Below are 16,142 nucleotides of genomic sequence, written 5' to 3' on the forward strand. Positions count from 1 at the left end.
GGGGCCATCGAGAGCATCCTGACCAGCTGTTTCACCGTATGGTACGGGGCCTGCACAGCATCCTGCCGCAGGACCCTCCAGCGCATCGTGAGAGCAGCTGAGAAGATTGTTGGCACCTCTCTCCCCTCCCTTCAGGACTTGTACAGCTCCCGCCTCACACGGAAAGCCCTCCGTCTGGCAGGAGATCCCTCCCACCCACTACACAGCTTCTTCAGCCTGCTGCCATCAGGGAGGAGACTGCGGAGTCTCGGGGCAAGGACCAGCAGACTGCGAGACAGCCCCATCCATCAGGCTGTGAGGATGCTGAACTCTCTTCCTGCTCTACCCCCCATCCCAATCCTGCCCCCAGCACACACTTACTCAGCATCCTGACCCCCCACTAATACAGTACTGAAACTCTGCACTACAATACACAAAGTACTGGTCCCTTCCAAACGGACTTGCACTACACACCCAATACCTGCACTACTGCTATACTTGCACTGTCAATACACACTTTAATTCCACTTTAATTAAACTGTGAACTTTAAGGACTTACGCACACATTCACTTTACCAGCCTTAAGCTATATACCATATACCCTATTTGCACTACTGTTATATACTATTTATACTGTCATTCCATCTCAATCACCATCAATATCGCACTATAGTCTTACATTTATTGTGTCTTGTTGTATTGTACATATAGTGTCTTCCACTCTTTTATATTATATATCTATTTCTTTTTTTTTTTTTACTTATATTTATATATCTATTTCTCCCCCACACTACTGCACCTTGTTTTTGTCTCATGTATGTCTATTTGTTTCCCTGCTGTACTGTACACAAAGTGCCTCCCATTCTCCTTTATTATATCTATTATATGTACTTGCTGTAAAATTGGGAAGGAGAGTAACGTAATTTCAATTCTCTGTATGTCCTGTACATATGCAGTATTGACAATAAACTATTTGAACTCTGCTGTGAGTTCTCAAACTATATGTCCCCAGTCTATGTGGCACAATGTCCAAGTGGCTTGGCATTGGTCTTGTGAACAGAAGAATGTGGGTTTGATCCACGTTCATGCAGTTTTGTTCATGCAAGACAACAAGCAAAGAAGCTTAATTAAAGCTTTCCATACTTGTTCCTCAAAAACCTCCTTGCTCAGTGCATTGATTGATTGCGGGTGCTATGTTGTATCTACTAAGTGACAGGACATTGCTTATTGTCTGGCACATGCTTTGTATGTATGAGATCCTGGGTTCAATCCCCAGTGTAACCCACATTTTAACAGTAAAGAGTTACATTTTCCTGGAGCAGGGAAACACAGCCCCACCCAGGAGATGCTGAGAGAAAAAAATAAAAGAGCTCTGCATGCTGATTGGAGCAGGCTGCTGTGTTGGTAGTTGCAGCAAATCGGGACTGAGCAATTAGCTGCCCCGCCTTCATCACTGCTGCAGTTCCAGTCCCCTTCCCCCCTTCTCTCTCTTTTCTCTCGTGCTGTGAAGGAGTCAGGGCAGTCTGGAGCCTGGAGGGCATAAGCTGTTTAAAAATAAAAACTGTGAGAAATAGTTTAAAAAGCTTATAAAAGTGACTAAAACCCAGTGAGATAGGAGGCTGCAAACCCCCCAATTTGAGTGAAGCTGCGGGGAAGTGAACGGAAAGGCAGTAAATGGTGAGCTAACCATGTGCTCAGTAGCTAGCTAACTATGTGGTTCTCTGTACATTATCTGTATAATACTTGATTTATAGCAGTTAATATAAGCTAATAACTCAAAAAAAAACGTTAAATTGGTTAATAAGTTGATAAGATAAGTTGGTTTTAATTAAGTTTAAGCTAAAACACGGTGCTAATTGAGTGAAATGTTTTTACTCAGCTGTTACTAACTAGAGCTGGTGAGAAGACCCAGCAGAGATTCCAGTTCATTCCAGAGGTAAATCTTTTCCTGTGTTCTAAAAAAGGGGTTTTATTAAAAAGTATTTTTGAACAGACAGAGCCCAAACAATTAATTAATTTTATAAAAAAAAGAGTTTATTTACATTTATGTATGTTGTGGGTAGACACATACATTTATTTACACAGAGGTTAAAACCTGCAAAAAAAAGAAGGTTATTAAGTTTAATATATGTACATAAAAATTCTTAATACTTACCTGTTGATGTTCTGAACCTGTGAAAGAAAATATTAATTATTATTTATGTTGATGTATGTATTTTTATTGTGTTAAGAAAGTGCTTGTGGAAAATAATTAAGTGGGGATTTAGCCCCCTCTAGCTAAATTTATTAAAATTGCTACATTACCTGTTTTATTTAAACAGGTCAGGTTTTTTTGTTGGGGACCATCAGAGCCTGGGGAGACAGAGTCTGGTGGATCTTCGGAAAAATAGATGGCGAGCCACCCAAAGAGTGAACTATTCTTGTGAGATCTCATCTTCACTACAAACTGGTGAAGTAACAGGATAAAAGATTAAAAGACTTTCTAGTTTTCTTTTTCTAACAAGCACCAGCACTCATATTACTTTTGTTTATTCATTTATTTGTTTTCCAAGTTTTCTGATTGTATATGGGTTTTGTGTTTTGTTATTTCATTTGATATAAAGTGATATAGGTGATAAAGTGATATAGGTGATAAAGTGATATAGGTGATAAAGTGATATAGGTGATAAAGTGATATAGGTTAAAACAGATATAAGTCATATTAAACAAACAAGAGATAATCCTAGCTGTCTTAAATAATAATAACCAATTACATCTAAAACCAAGATAATTAATACATCCTAAACTATAATAATTTGATTAATTAAGCATAATTGAGTACAATAATAATAATAATAACAATAATAATTAATTTAAATAAACTAACCAAGTTATATAAAATTACAACCGAGGTTAAACCCAAACCTAAATAATAATTTGTTTATTACTGTATCTTCTCTGTATTTTTTGTACACTGATTTTTCCATCACTGCATTTTCTCAGTAAAGTGGGCTTTTGCTTTTCAACCTCACCTTCGTCTCCTGTCTATGCTATCACATACCTACCACCTCCCCTCGAATCTAGTTATACTATAAGGTCTATAGCCTTATTGCAGCTTTCGTATATTCATTGAATCATCCAATTTATAGGTTTGTGGTAACCAGCTACATTGCTGATGGTAAAGCAGTTGCTGCTCTAGTTTACTACTGCAAATAGGTGCTACACCAGCATCTCCATTTCTGCTGTTTTGCAACTTGAAAGTAAACATAAAGCGCATGTCTCTGGAAATTGCACAATAAAATCGGCATGTGTACAAGGCATTTGCTGATGAAATTGATAAGCTTGATAAATCTCATTTCTGTTACCTTCTGATTTTTAGTTGGACCTCTGTCCAATTCAACATCTGTCTGTTCTTCTTTGCTTTGGTATGCTCTTTCCAATGTATTTGTGACATTGTCGGTTGTTCTAAAAGCATGGGAAAATGCAACAGCTTAACATTAGTTTTTTGCAAGTCTGCACATTTGTCTTGCAATGATAACAGTACACCAAAGGCATTGGTTCTTGTCGGGGTGTAGCTCAGTGGTAGATCGTGTGCTTTGCATGCATGAAGTCGTGGGTTCAATCCCCAGTATCTGCTTTGCTGCCGTTTTGCACCTTGAAATAAAACATGAAGCACACATCTATAGAATTTGCAAAAAATGTGCATTTGTACAAGGCATTTACTGATAAAGAAACTTGATAGATCTGGTTTGTAGCCTTCATAATAGCATGCTATAGATTTCTTCTTAAGTCCTTTTGAGAGTCAACTCTGCTTGGTCTTGTGAACAGAAGAATGTGGGTTTGATCCACGTTCATGCAGTTTTGTTCATGCAAGACAACAAGCAAAGAAGCTTAATTAAAGCTTTCCATACTTGTTCCTCAAAAACCTCCTTGCTCAGTGCATTGATCAATTGCGGGTGCTATGTTGTATCTACTAAGTGACAGGACATTGCTTGCTGTCTGGCATGGTGGCCAAGTGGTAAGGCGTCGGTCTCGTAAACCGAAGATCATGGGTTCGACCCCCGTCCGTGCCTGAAGGGGTGTTGTGTCTTTCTGTTGAAAATGTTTGGCTTGCTTTAGCATGCTCTTTCAAACATATCTCTGAGACTGTAGGTTGTCCTAAAAGCATGGAAACAATGCAGCAGTTTAAGGATGCTGTCTTCCTTCTCAAAAAATTATGTACTGATAAACATTAGACTTTCATGTATTTTAGATTCATTACACACAACTGAAGTAGTTCAAGCCTTTAATTGTTTTAATATTCATGACTTTGGCAAAAAAGTAAAGAAAAAACTAAAATTCCTGTCTCAAAAATTTGCATATTTCATCCGACCAATGAAAGAGAAGTGTTTTTAATACAAAAAAAGTCCACCTTAAAATAATTATGTTCAGTTATGCACTCAATATTTGGTCAGGAATCCTTTAGCAGAAATGACTGCTTCAATGTGGCGTGGCATGGAGGCAATCAGCCTGTGGCACTGCTGAGGTGTTATGGAGGCCCAGGATGCTTCAATAGCGGCCTTAAGCTCATCCAGAGTGTTGGGTCTTGCGTCTCTCAACTTTCTCTTCACAATATCCCACAGATTCTCTATGGGGTTCAGGTCAGGACTGAGCACAGTAATACCATGGTCAGTAAACCATTTACCAGTGGTTTTGGTACTGTGAGCAGGTGCCAGGTCGTGCTGAAAAATGAAATCTTCATCTCCATAAAGCTTTTCTGCAGATGAAAGCATGAAGTGCTCCAAAATCTCCTGATAGATAGCTGCATTGACCCTGCCCTTGATAAAACACAGTGGATCAACACCAGCAGCTGACATGGCATCCCCGACCATCACTGATTGTGGGTACTTGACACTGGACTTCAGGCATTTTGGCATTTCCTTCTCCCCAGTCTTCCTCCGGACTCTGACACCTTGATTTCCGAATGACATGCAAAAATTGAGCATCAGTCCAGTGCTGCTTCTCTGTAGCCCAGGTCAGGCGCTTCTGTCGCTGTTTCTGGTTCAAAAGTGGCTTGACCTTGGGAATGCGGCACCTGTAGCCCATTTCCTGCACACACCTGTGCACGGTGGCTCTGGATGTTTCTACTTCCCACTGAGGTGCCTTGATACAGCACTCTGGGAACAGCCTATTCATTCAGAAATTTCTTTCTGTGTCTTACCCTCTTGCTTGAGGGTGTCAATGATGGCCTTCTGGACAGCAGTCAGGTCGGCAGTCTTACTCATGATTGCGGTTTTGAGTAATGAACCAGGCTGGGAGTATTTAAAAACCTCAGGAATCTTTTGCAGGTGTTTAGAGTTAATTTGTTGATTCAGATGATTAGGTTAATAGCTCGTTTAGAGAGCCTTTTCATAGTATGCTAATTTTGTGAGATAGGAATTTTGGGTTTTCATGAGCTGTATGCCAAAATCATCAGTATTAAAACAATAAAAGACCTGAAATATTTCAGTTGGTGTGCAATGATCTAAAATATATGAAAGTTTATTTTTTATCATTTCATTATGGAAAAGAATGAACTTTAATACAATATGCTAATTTTTTGAGAAGGACCTGTAGAATTTGCAAAACAAATGCACATTTATATAGGGCAAGTGTAGCGAATACTACAAAATAGTAATGTTTTGGCTAGTTTCCAATATGCACATACAAGTGCACAATACCAAAGGTAAGTATTTTAATTAATAAAAATAAAAAAAATACTGCGGGCCAATCAGAAAAACTCTAGGATCGTCTACGGAGCCGAGGAAAACACCACACCAGAAACAACACTGCACCACTTCTGCACCACAAAACATATGTTCAATATAAATAATACCTCTTATTGTTTATACTTATATTATTATTACTGTTAATAATAATATCCCAACCTATTAAATTACTATATACACTGCTCAAAAAAATAAAGGGAACACTCAAATAACACAATATAACTCCAAGTAAATCAAACTTCTGTGAAATTAAACTGTCCACTTAGGAAGCAACACTGATTGACAATCAATTTCACCTGCTGTTGTGCAAATGGAATAGACAACAGGTGGAAATTATTGGCAATTAGCAAGACACACTCAATAAAGGAGTGGTTCTGCAGGTGGGGACCACAGACCACTTCTCAGAACCTATGCTGTCTGGCTGATGTTTTGGTCAGTTTTGAATGTTGGTGGTGCTTTCACACTCGTGGTAGCATGAGACGGACTCTACAACCCACACAAGTGGCTCAGGTAGTGCAGCTCATCCAGGATGGCACATCAATGCGAGCTGTGGCAAGAAGGTTTGCTGTGACTGTCAGCGTAGTGTCCAGAGGCTGGAGGCGCTACCAGGGTACAGGCCAGTACACCAGGAGACGTGGAGGAGGCCGTAGGAGGGCAACAACCCAGCAGCAGGACCGCTACCTCCGCCTTTGTGCAAGAAGGAACAAGAGGAGCACTGCCAGAGCCCTGCAAAATGACCTCCAGCAGGCCACAAATGTGCATGTGTCTGCACAAACGGTTAGAAACCGACTCCATGAGGATGGTATGAGGGCCCGACGTCCACAGATGGGGGTTGTGCTCACAGCCCAACACCGTGCAGGACGCTTGGCATTTGCCAGAGAACACCAGGATTGGCAAATTCGCCACTGGCGCCTTGTGCTCTTCACAGATGAAAGCAGGTTCACACTGAGCACATGACAGACGTGACAGAGTCTGGAGACGCCGTGGAGAGCGGTCTGCTGCCTGCAACATCCTTCAGCATGACCGGTTTGGCAGTGGGTCAGTAATGGTGTGGGGTGGCATTTCTTTGGAGGGCCGCACAGCCCTCCATGTGCTCACCAGAGGTAGCCTGACTGCCATTAGGTACCGAGATGAGATCCTCAGACCCCTTGTGAGACCATATGCTGGTGCGGTTGGCCCTGGGTTCCTCCTAATGCAGGACAATGCTAGACCTCATGTGGCTGGAGTGTGTCAGCAGTTCCTGCAAGATGAAGGCATTGAAGCTATGGACTGGCCCGCCCGTTCCCCAGACCTGAATCCGATTGAGCACATCTGGGACACCACAGACTGTCCAGGAGTTGGCGGATGCTTTAGTCCAGGTCTGGGAGGAGATCCCTCAGGAGACCATCCGCCACCTCATCAGGAGCATGCCCAGGCGTTGTAGGGAGGTCATACAGGCACGTGGAGGCCACACACAATACTGAGCCTCATTTTGACTTGTTTTAAGGACATTACATTAAAGTTGGATCAGCCTGTAGTGTGTTTTTTCACTTTAATTTTGTGTGTGGCTCCAAATCCAGGCCTCCATTGGTTAATAAATTTGATTTCCATTGATGATTTTTGGGTGATTTTGTTGTCAGCACATTCAACTTTGTACAGAACAAAGTATTCAATGAGAATATTTCATTCATTCAGATCTAGGATGTGTTATTTGAGTGTTCCCTTTATTTTTTTGAGCAGTGTATATACACACCACTACTTATACTACTACTACCACCTGGGTAAAAACAAAACAAAACAAACAAAAAAATAAATAAATAAATAAATAATGGGGCTCTAGAGTCTGTAGAGATTACTTACTAAGTATTTTAAGGTCCGTGCGGCCTCAGCTCCTCAGCTAAGTTTATATACCTGTCCCAGCTGGCCGCTTAATCAGTCCTGATGCAGAACAGCTGGCACAGATAGAGCTGTCCGTTCTGGCGTGGGGCGGACCCATGGCTCCCCCGCCTCCTTAATGTCTGTTTGTTTTACAGGTTCAGTTGAAATTGGGAATGTGCCAAAGGTCCAGTCTCTAAAAACGGTATGTGTTTCTCCTACGGAGCTGGAGATGAGAGAAAGTTCACCAACAACGAAAGAAAAGGGGTTTCACAAATCACAGTTGTCCACAGCACTTGTGAACAGCTTCCAGGGCCAATTCCAGGGAGGCTCGATATCAAACGAAGGAAAAGGGGGGTCCATATTGAACTCTATCCCAAAACCCAAAAAAGTCAATATCAAGTTTTAGCTCTATATGAACACATAAATTCACATTTACAGTCATATGAAAAAGTTTGGGCACCCCTATTAATCTAGTTAATTTAGTTGCCATTTCAGTTTGATTGATATTTCAGGAATGAAATGAGGTTTATTGTACTAACAGAAAATGTGCAATATGCATTAAAACAAAATTTGACCGGTGCAAAAGTATGGGCACCCTTATCATTTTATTGATTTGAGTACTCCTAACTACTTTTTACTGACTTACTGAAGAAAAAAATTGGTTTGTTAACCTCATTGAGCTTTGAACTTCATAGCCAGGTGTATCCAATCATGGGAAAAGGTATTTAAGGTGGCCAGTTGCAAGTTGTTCTCCTATTTGAATCTCCTCTGAAGAGTGGCATCATGGGCTAATCAAAACAACTCTCAAATGATCTAAAACAAAGATTGTTCAACATAGTTGTTCAGGGGAAGGATACAAAAAGTTGTCTCAGAGATTTAACCTGTCAGTTTAAATACGTGGATGAGTTTTTCTAGATACTTTGCCCTTATAAAGTTTCGAAATTTATACTGGAATTTATCAAGGCAGTTACTCAAGCTTAGAAACTGGTTGAGCTGTGTGAGGACCACTTTTTCAATAACTTTTCCTATTAATTGGAGGTTAGACACGGGTCTATAGTTGTTCAAAACAGCAGGATCTAGGCAGCGAGTGGTCTAAAGCGTTGCCCCTATGAGCAGGAGGTTGCCGATTCAAACCAATTTGCCCTGGGAGCACAATTAGCCCTGCTCCCTCCTGGGTGGGTAAATGGCACTCTCGTCCCACAGCACTTCTATGGTGCTGTCCGCAGCACAGGGCGTCTGTGAGCTGATGTATAGGAACCGAGTCGCTGCGCTAGCTACTCTGCAAATGCTGCATTAGCAGCAGCTCGAAAAGAAGGAAGCATGTGTTAGTCTTCACCCTCCTGGTGTGTTCGGGTATTACAAGAGGTAGGAGGAGGGGGAATAGAAAAAAATTGGAAAAAAAAAAAAAAAACAGGCATGATCTAGATTCTTCTTATTATTCCTTTTTAATTATGGCTTAACAACTGCAGATTTCAGTGAATCTGGAAAAATACCTGAGGATAATGAGCCATTTACTATTTGTAAAAGATCTCTTTTTAGGCATTTTAACACATCTTTAAGAAATTTTGCTGGTAGGTGATCGAGGCAGCAAGACAAGAATTTTAGGCCTAGCACTGTTTTCTCAAGACTCTCGTCAGTGATGGGGCTGAAATGAAGAAACACCATCGTAATTTTCCGTCCTGAATTTTGAGGGAAACTAGTTGCTGGCATTAAAGTTGCTATAGTCTGTCTGATTCAAGTAATTTTGTCTCTAAATCAGGCAGCAAATTCATTGCATTTATTAATCGACAGAAATTTAGGGTCAGTAATTTTGGGAGGTTTTATCAGTCGTTTTTGTAAAAAATAATAAAAACTCATGTTTTTATTAATAATGTCAGAAAAGAAGGTTTGGCAGGCTTTTTTTTCTGTATATATCATAGTGAATCTGGAGGTCATGTACGTTCTGCTTTTCTGCATTGCCTTTTTTAGGGCTTTTAAAACAGAAGTATTTTTCCAAGGAGGTATTTGTTTATGAGAAGTTATTTTATTTTTCTCAGGTGCAAGTGTATCAATAGTGTTTATGATCCTGGCATTAAAGTTGTCTAGGATGATATTAACAGAATTAATTCCAACAATTGATTTAGTAGACATGGCCTTAATAAACTCATCTATGATATCATTTAATTATCTTATTTTGATACATACAGGTTCTCCTTTTACTATTGATGTAATAAATATATATAAACAGAATGCAGAAATGATCAGAGAGGGAAATATCTTTAACAATGACAGAGTTGATGGTGTGATTCTTGCTAATAATTAAGTCCAAAGTGTGTACTCGGTTGTGAGTGGACTAATTTACATGCTGTGAGAATCCAACAGTGTAGTATTGCTAGAAACTCATTATCCAGGCTGTCCTTTGGATTGTCTCTCTGTATGTTAAAATCCCCTGTGATTAAAATGCTGTTAGAAGTTCAGAAATGTCATTAATAAAACTTGCCAAGTATTTTGGGGGTCTTTAAATAGTTACTAGGAGTATTTTAGGTGCCCCCTTAAGTAGTGTGCAGAGACATTCAAATGAAGAAAACTCCCCAGTTGAAACCTGTTTGCACTGAAAAATATTTTTTAAAGAGACTAGCGACTCCACCACCCCTCCTATTCACTCTGGACACACGATAAAACTGAAAGTTTAGAGGAGCTGTTTCAATAAGAGCACTGGTACTATTTGAGCTATCTAAATAAAGTGTCATTCAAAAACATAAAATCAAGGCAGTGAGTATTTATGAAATCATTAATTAAAAAAGATTTGTTCACTAGAGATCTAGAATTAAATAGGGATAATGTAATGAATTTAGTGGTGGGCTCCAGTCTAGTGTTGGAGTGATGGGGAATGTGGTATATGTGGTAATCTGGTGTCATGTCCCCCACAACCAGAGTGCTTGGTTCATGCTGGTGCATTGAGGACCCCCCATTCCTTCCTGGGAGGCTTGTTCAGTTTGAGAACACTTGAGCCAGCTCTCATTGAGCCAACTGGTTTGAACGAAGAGAGTGTACTTAATCCTGGAGGTTGAACATCATTGGGGCTTTCCAAGGGCGTAGGAGCGGGCTTGATATTGGGGGGACACATTTGCCAGTATGAACCCAAGCCCACCCTATAGTTTCCTAGAACAACATTTGTGGAAATTACTTTTAATTAAAAGTAAATTATTGTTATAAGGTGATTTTACAACCTAAACATGTTACTCCAAGTTACAGGTACTGTGGTTAGAAAAAATGATGCATGCAATGTCTGAATTATATACATATGACAAAAATGTTCAGTTAACACCTAATATTTAAAATAATATAACAGATTTGTTTATTATTACTATTATTATTATTATTATTATTATTATTATTATGTTTTGGCATGTCAATTCTGTCGTATATTTACATTTTCTCCCCCGCTTTTATTTCTTTTTCTACTGAGAGCTCTTCTTAAGATGGTGTCCTTTTATGTAAAATAATGTAACTGTAGTAGATTAAACAGAGGTTTTCTTCATCGCTTGGACACACACACACACTACCCCCCATCTTATGGTCTAAAAGGAATTTTCTAACTTCACAATCACCTCCAGGATGCTCTAATCTCTAATCCCAAGCAACTTTAAATTTCAAAATGACATTTCCTGACTATTTCTTCACTCAGCCTCGCTCAAGAGCCCTAAATTAAGTAGCAGTCGTAAACCTCGGAGTTAATGTTTAAACATCTGGAACTGTGCACAATTGTGGTTTTGCCAACAGCACTATCACCAGGACAGGAACATGAATGCCTTGGAAATTGTTATACCTATTATACCAATTTAGGGGTTTGTACTTAGTTATTTCTGCAATCACTTAGAAATAAGATTAATGAAGTTAAGAGAAATGTTCTAAGCTTGGGAGTCCATTTTCAACATTGCAGGCCACAAGTCTGTGGGCTGAGAAGAAACTCTTTTTCACCAACCTCCCCCACGGTCGTAAATTCCGAACAAGCAGCCTTATCTAAACACTCAGCAGAGGGAGGAATTTCTCACTAAGAAGAGTTTGCTTAAAATACATATATATTGACTATATAAAAAAAAGGTGTTTTACAGAATGTTTACTAAATAATGTGCCACATCTGGTATATGTGTTTGGATGCGTCCTGATTAAATTTTCCTACACATTCAAGTCTGAATCAGCAAGGTTTAACTAGCATTTGATAATTTAGCTTTATTTGGTTATCAGTGGTTTAACCATGTATTATCTTTTAAGTGATTTAATTGGGTTTAAATAATAACATGACTCTTGATCTCTTTTTGACAAGGTACCAACCATTGTTGTATTTCTAATATTATCTTGAATATTACAAAACTGTTTGTGGGCAAAATATTTATATTACATTTATTGTGATTTAATTGTAAGATTGTTAATTCCTGAATTTATCCTCACAAACTGGTATGCTGAAGAATGTATTTTGATCCACTGTTTAATTAAATGAAATTAAATAAAATGTTTTCTTTTGGTGTGGTCTATTAGAAGAATAAGAAATCTCTCACGAGCCGAAGCATGGTGAATGTGGGGTGTTTTATGGCCCTTTGTTAACACACTATACTCCCCGCCAAAGTTTGAAATCGCTCCTAGACCAATTAAAACACAGACACTTGGGCCACAGAGCCAATCGTAACTCAAGAGCCAAACAGGCCAGGGAGACACTTATAGTTAAACTGAGCCAGTGACAGTCAGTTCAGGAGGGAGCAGTTCAGGCAGAGAAGTTACGAGCAGAGAAGTTGAGGAGAGAAGGGCAGATAGAGAGGGCCCAGAGATGGAGAAAGGACAGACAGAGAGGAGTTTGGAGTTTAGTTTTCTTAGACTAGTTTAGTTTAGTCAGCTTAGTTTAGCATTCTTCGTATAACTCATTTAACCTTCTTCATAAGCATAATGGTATTAGTTATCCTAGTTTAAATAACTAAGCTACTTTATGATCTACGGAGTTCTCCTGCTTGCCAAGATAGTTAATTCAGTAAACCAACTAGACCAACCGACGGATCACCGAGAGGGTACGCCAGCCGAGCCAGCTCCGGGGGAAAAGTTCTCCCTGTGCAGAGACCAGAAGTGGGTGTCAACCAGGTGCGCAGCTGGCCCACAGATAACTATCTTTACCCTGCTGATGGGTCCACGTGGGACCTGCTAGGGGTGCAAGAGGTCAGCTGAACAAGAGGTTTGAACAGCGGACGGAACCGATGGGGACCCCCTTTGTGGACGTCTCAGAGTAAGGCAGTCTGGGTATCTCTTTCACTAATTGGTGTCTGGTTGGTCAAGTCTAGTTTGGTTATTGTCCTCTTTTCTTAGTATAGATTAATTTTCAGTTATTGGGCGAGAAGGATGAACTTTGTAGGACCTAAAATATCTTACTTATCTACTTATTTTAGTGTTCTCATTTGATTGTTTTGAACTCATTACATTTAGACCCTTATTTAGAAATACTCACTTAATAGTTCTATTAATCTTTATTCCTTTCATACCAGTAGTATAACGTGTTTGTTCTTTTTTTCTCATTTATCATTCTACACTATGATTTGATATCTAATGGCTACATTTATGAATTTTTAATGAATTATTTACTCATATCTGTGATTTAATAAAATACTTTTATATTACAAAACCTGTAATTTCAGTGTGTTTTCTGGATAACTTGGTTATGAGAATTTCTGTCACCTGTAGAAACCACACCCTGAGATGTCTTGTGTTATTAATTAATTTGATTAATTTATTTATTAATTAATCTAATTAAATTAATTTAATAACTGGCACCCAATTAAAATTCAACATCTCAATTAGCACCAGGTATTAAACCACTGAGCCCGCTACATAACTTTACATTTTTTATAAACGTCAGGACATGTGGTCTTACTGTGAACTACAAATGAACAGAAGTCAAGTTAGAGTAGTAAGTAAGTGGTGGTATGATGTGTTTAATACACTGCTGATATACATGATTAAGTTAGCCTCCATAAGGGGCTAAAGGATTTTAACAGCTAAACTCAGTAAATTACTGTTTATTAGCTGATCAGCTGGATCAGGTGATCAGGGTTAATGTCATGTCTGACAATGTCTGACATGTCTGTAATGACAATGTCATGTCTGGTGCTGAAAGCACACCTGTGTTCCCCTCACTCAGCTCTACCTGCGATTTCCAAGCTTCCAACTACAATACCCAGAACGCACCTCCCCATGACATCACACACACTGCCGATCACGTGGTACACCGCATGACACCTCCAGGAAGTCCTGAGTATTGATTACCCCTCAGTATAAATAGACCACGCTCACTCCTCGCCGAGTAATTGTATTGGTTCTACCCTGCATTACAAAGCGTTTCCATTGCCCTATTGTTATTTTCCGTGTATGATCCTTTTCCGTGTTTTTCCGACTTTGATTTTTGCCTTGCCCGTGTATTGGATATTCTGTGTATGACCTGGACTGTTACTCATTTGGATTTCTGCCTTCTCTGTGATACTCCCTGCTCGTGTATGAACTCTGGACTGTCTCCCGTTTATGGTATGGTTTTCCTGCTCAATGTTTCTCTGGTATTGACCTGGCTTGTTTTGACTGCCCCTGCTGAATCTTTTAATAAAAGATTTTTATTGTATCTGCACAAGTCTCCTTCTTGTCTGGCCCTGACAACCAACATAAAGTACTGTACTAAATTCTGTCTATCCTCTACATCCAGCTTCTAGTTAACTAGTTAGCTAAATGAATTTTCGTTCATTATAGCTCACAGTAAGTCCTGTAATCCTAAATAAATAAACACAGTTTGAAAATGAAATAGTGATTAGCTGATCAGGTACAGGTCAAGTTGAACATTACATATATAGTTTATTTTTCTTTAACCTTGACTCCCAATCGAGCTAATTCCAAAGTTAAGCTAACTCACTGACACAGCTGCAGTTTATTAATCACAGTGGGTTTAATCTGTGTGCTGATTCAGAGACGTATATTTTTATCCAGCTATCAGAAACATATCATCACAGTTGACGTGGTTAGCTCTGTTACCTTTCTTTTAGAAAAATCTCCGTATATCCATCTCTGTTTTAACATCAGCTGAAGCTGCTGCGTGTCCCGAGCCCGCTGCTAAATCTCACATCGAGGGGGCGGGACTTCCCAACAGCAAACTGCCTTTTCTCTGCGCGCCGCAAAACCAGCAAGCTGATTCGCTGCTTCTACTGAGAGGCGGGACTTAATACCTAACCCGGCTCCGTGATTGGTCCGGTCTGTCTCCTCATTTATATTACAGCTGATCTGAGCGAACTGATATCATTTTTTGGGGGGACAAATCCACTTGTTTCTAATATTACCATGATGACAGTATACCCATTCAATAGCACTGGTAGCACTGAGGAGTTTCCCAGCCCTAGTGTCAGTCATACTGCAGTCCTACAGTCATATTATACTTTCTCATCTTCATAATGCCAGTAAAACTAACATACATATAACCACTGTGAGTTTACCAGTCTGAAATAAGTTACTACTGTTTTCAATTTCACCTTAAATGTTCCAGTTTAAAGTTCCAGTTATTGCTGTGTTGTTTAAGGTGGAATTTTTACCTTCTTGTCATATTTTAAACAAAGCATATGCACATAATTCTCATAATTTAATTAAACACATTAAAACCATGCCAGCAGTGTGAGGTGTGGTACATCTGTATAAAATGACTTTGTTAGGTTAGCTAACCTAACTGCCTAACTATGAATTATATTCACATGAGCAGTAAACTCCAAATAAAAGTGATTTCTCCTGCTGGCCATATTTGTTGTGGGTTTCCAAACTTTAAGCAAGCTTTAGCATTTAGCTTCCATTAGTTAATATTTCACAGCAACCTTTTTTTTTATTTTTCTGCAGCTAGTTTCAGAAAAGAGATTTGTCAGGGGGAAACAGCACCACAGTCTGTGCAAATAGATGATGTGTTCTTTGGGAGAAACTGCACCACCTTGTGTGCAGCTATTTGTTCTCTTTTTAATTTTTGTGCTTCCTTTTATTTTTAATTGCTCCACTTTTTTATTTTATTGCTAATTGTTTTTATAAAAGTGCATCTGTTTTTATTTTATTGTTTTTCTTTTTTATGCATCCATATAAAAAATTAAATTCTTCTCTGGCAAGCTTTTGTTTACACACCTCCCCTGTCGCACTTGGCGTGACTTTAGTTTCCGCCCGTTTTCATTTTTCGGCCTGTTCTTGGGATCCCCATCTCCTAATAAGGGCATTTTTCCCAGCTGTGTCCAAATTTACTAGCAGTAGTGTATTGGATCACGACCCTGACAACATGGGTTCGATCCCGTCCCATACAGTTCAATCTCTGCTACTGATTCTTATGTTTTTTGTTTTGATTCTTAAGTTTGTTTTGCCTTTTAGCTTGTAAAGCTTATTATGTAAGCCTTAAAGGCTTCCCACCTTGAAGAGGGTGGCGTTTCATTTGTATTGGTTTCAAAAAATATGCTAACTTGATTATCTATGAAAAATATAAATTCTGAATCTAGTAGCCATTTTTGTTTAAATCTCCACCTAGGAGGGTTTCTCCTCTTGCGTCTTCACATATTAATG

General features: G+C 39.3%; 1 long non-coding RNA gene and 1 other non-coding gene across 2 annotated transcripts; both read left to right on the forward strand.

Moving 5' to 3' along the window:
• Positions 1–1,581: 1,581 nt before the first annotated feature.
• On the forward strand, positions 1,582–2,821 carry LOC125804917 (uncharacterized). The gene is made up of 3 exons (XR_007441144.1): positions 1,582–1,656; positions 1,859–1,915; positions 2,301–2,821. It is a non-coding gene; the product is annotated as an uncharacterized LOC125804917 (long non-coding RNA).
• A 1,138-nt stretch (positions 2,822–3,959) lies between these two features.
• Positions 3,960–4,031, forward strand: trnat-cgu (transfer RNA threonine (anticodon CGU)). The gene has a single exon. It is a non-coding gene; the product is annotated as a tRNA-Thr (tRNA).
• The last annotated feature ends 12,111 nt before the right edge of the window (positions 4,032–16,142 follow it).

The sequence above is a fragment of the Astyanax mexicanus genome, chromosome 11 (genome assembly GCF_023375975.1).
Source record: "Astyanax mexicanus isolate ESR-SI-001 chromosome 11, AstMex3_surface, whole genome shotgun sequence".
NCBI lineage: Eukaryota > Metazoa > Chordata > Actinopteri > Characiformes > Acestrorhamphidae > Astyanax > Astyanax mexicanus.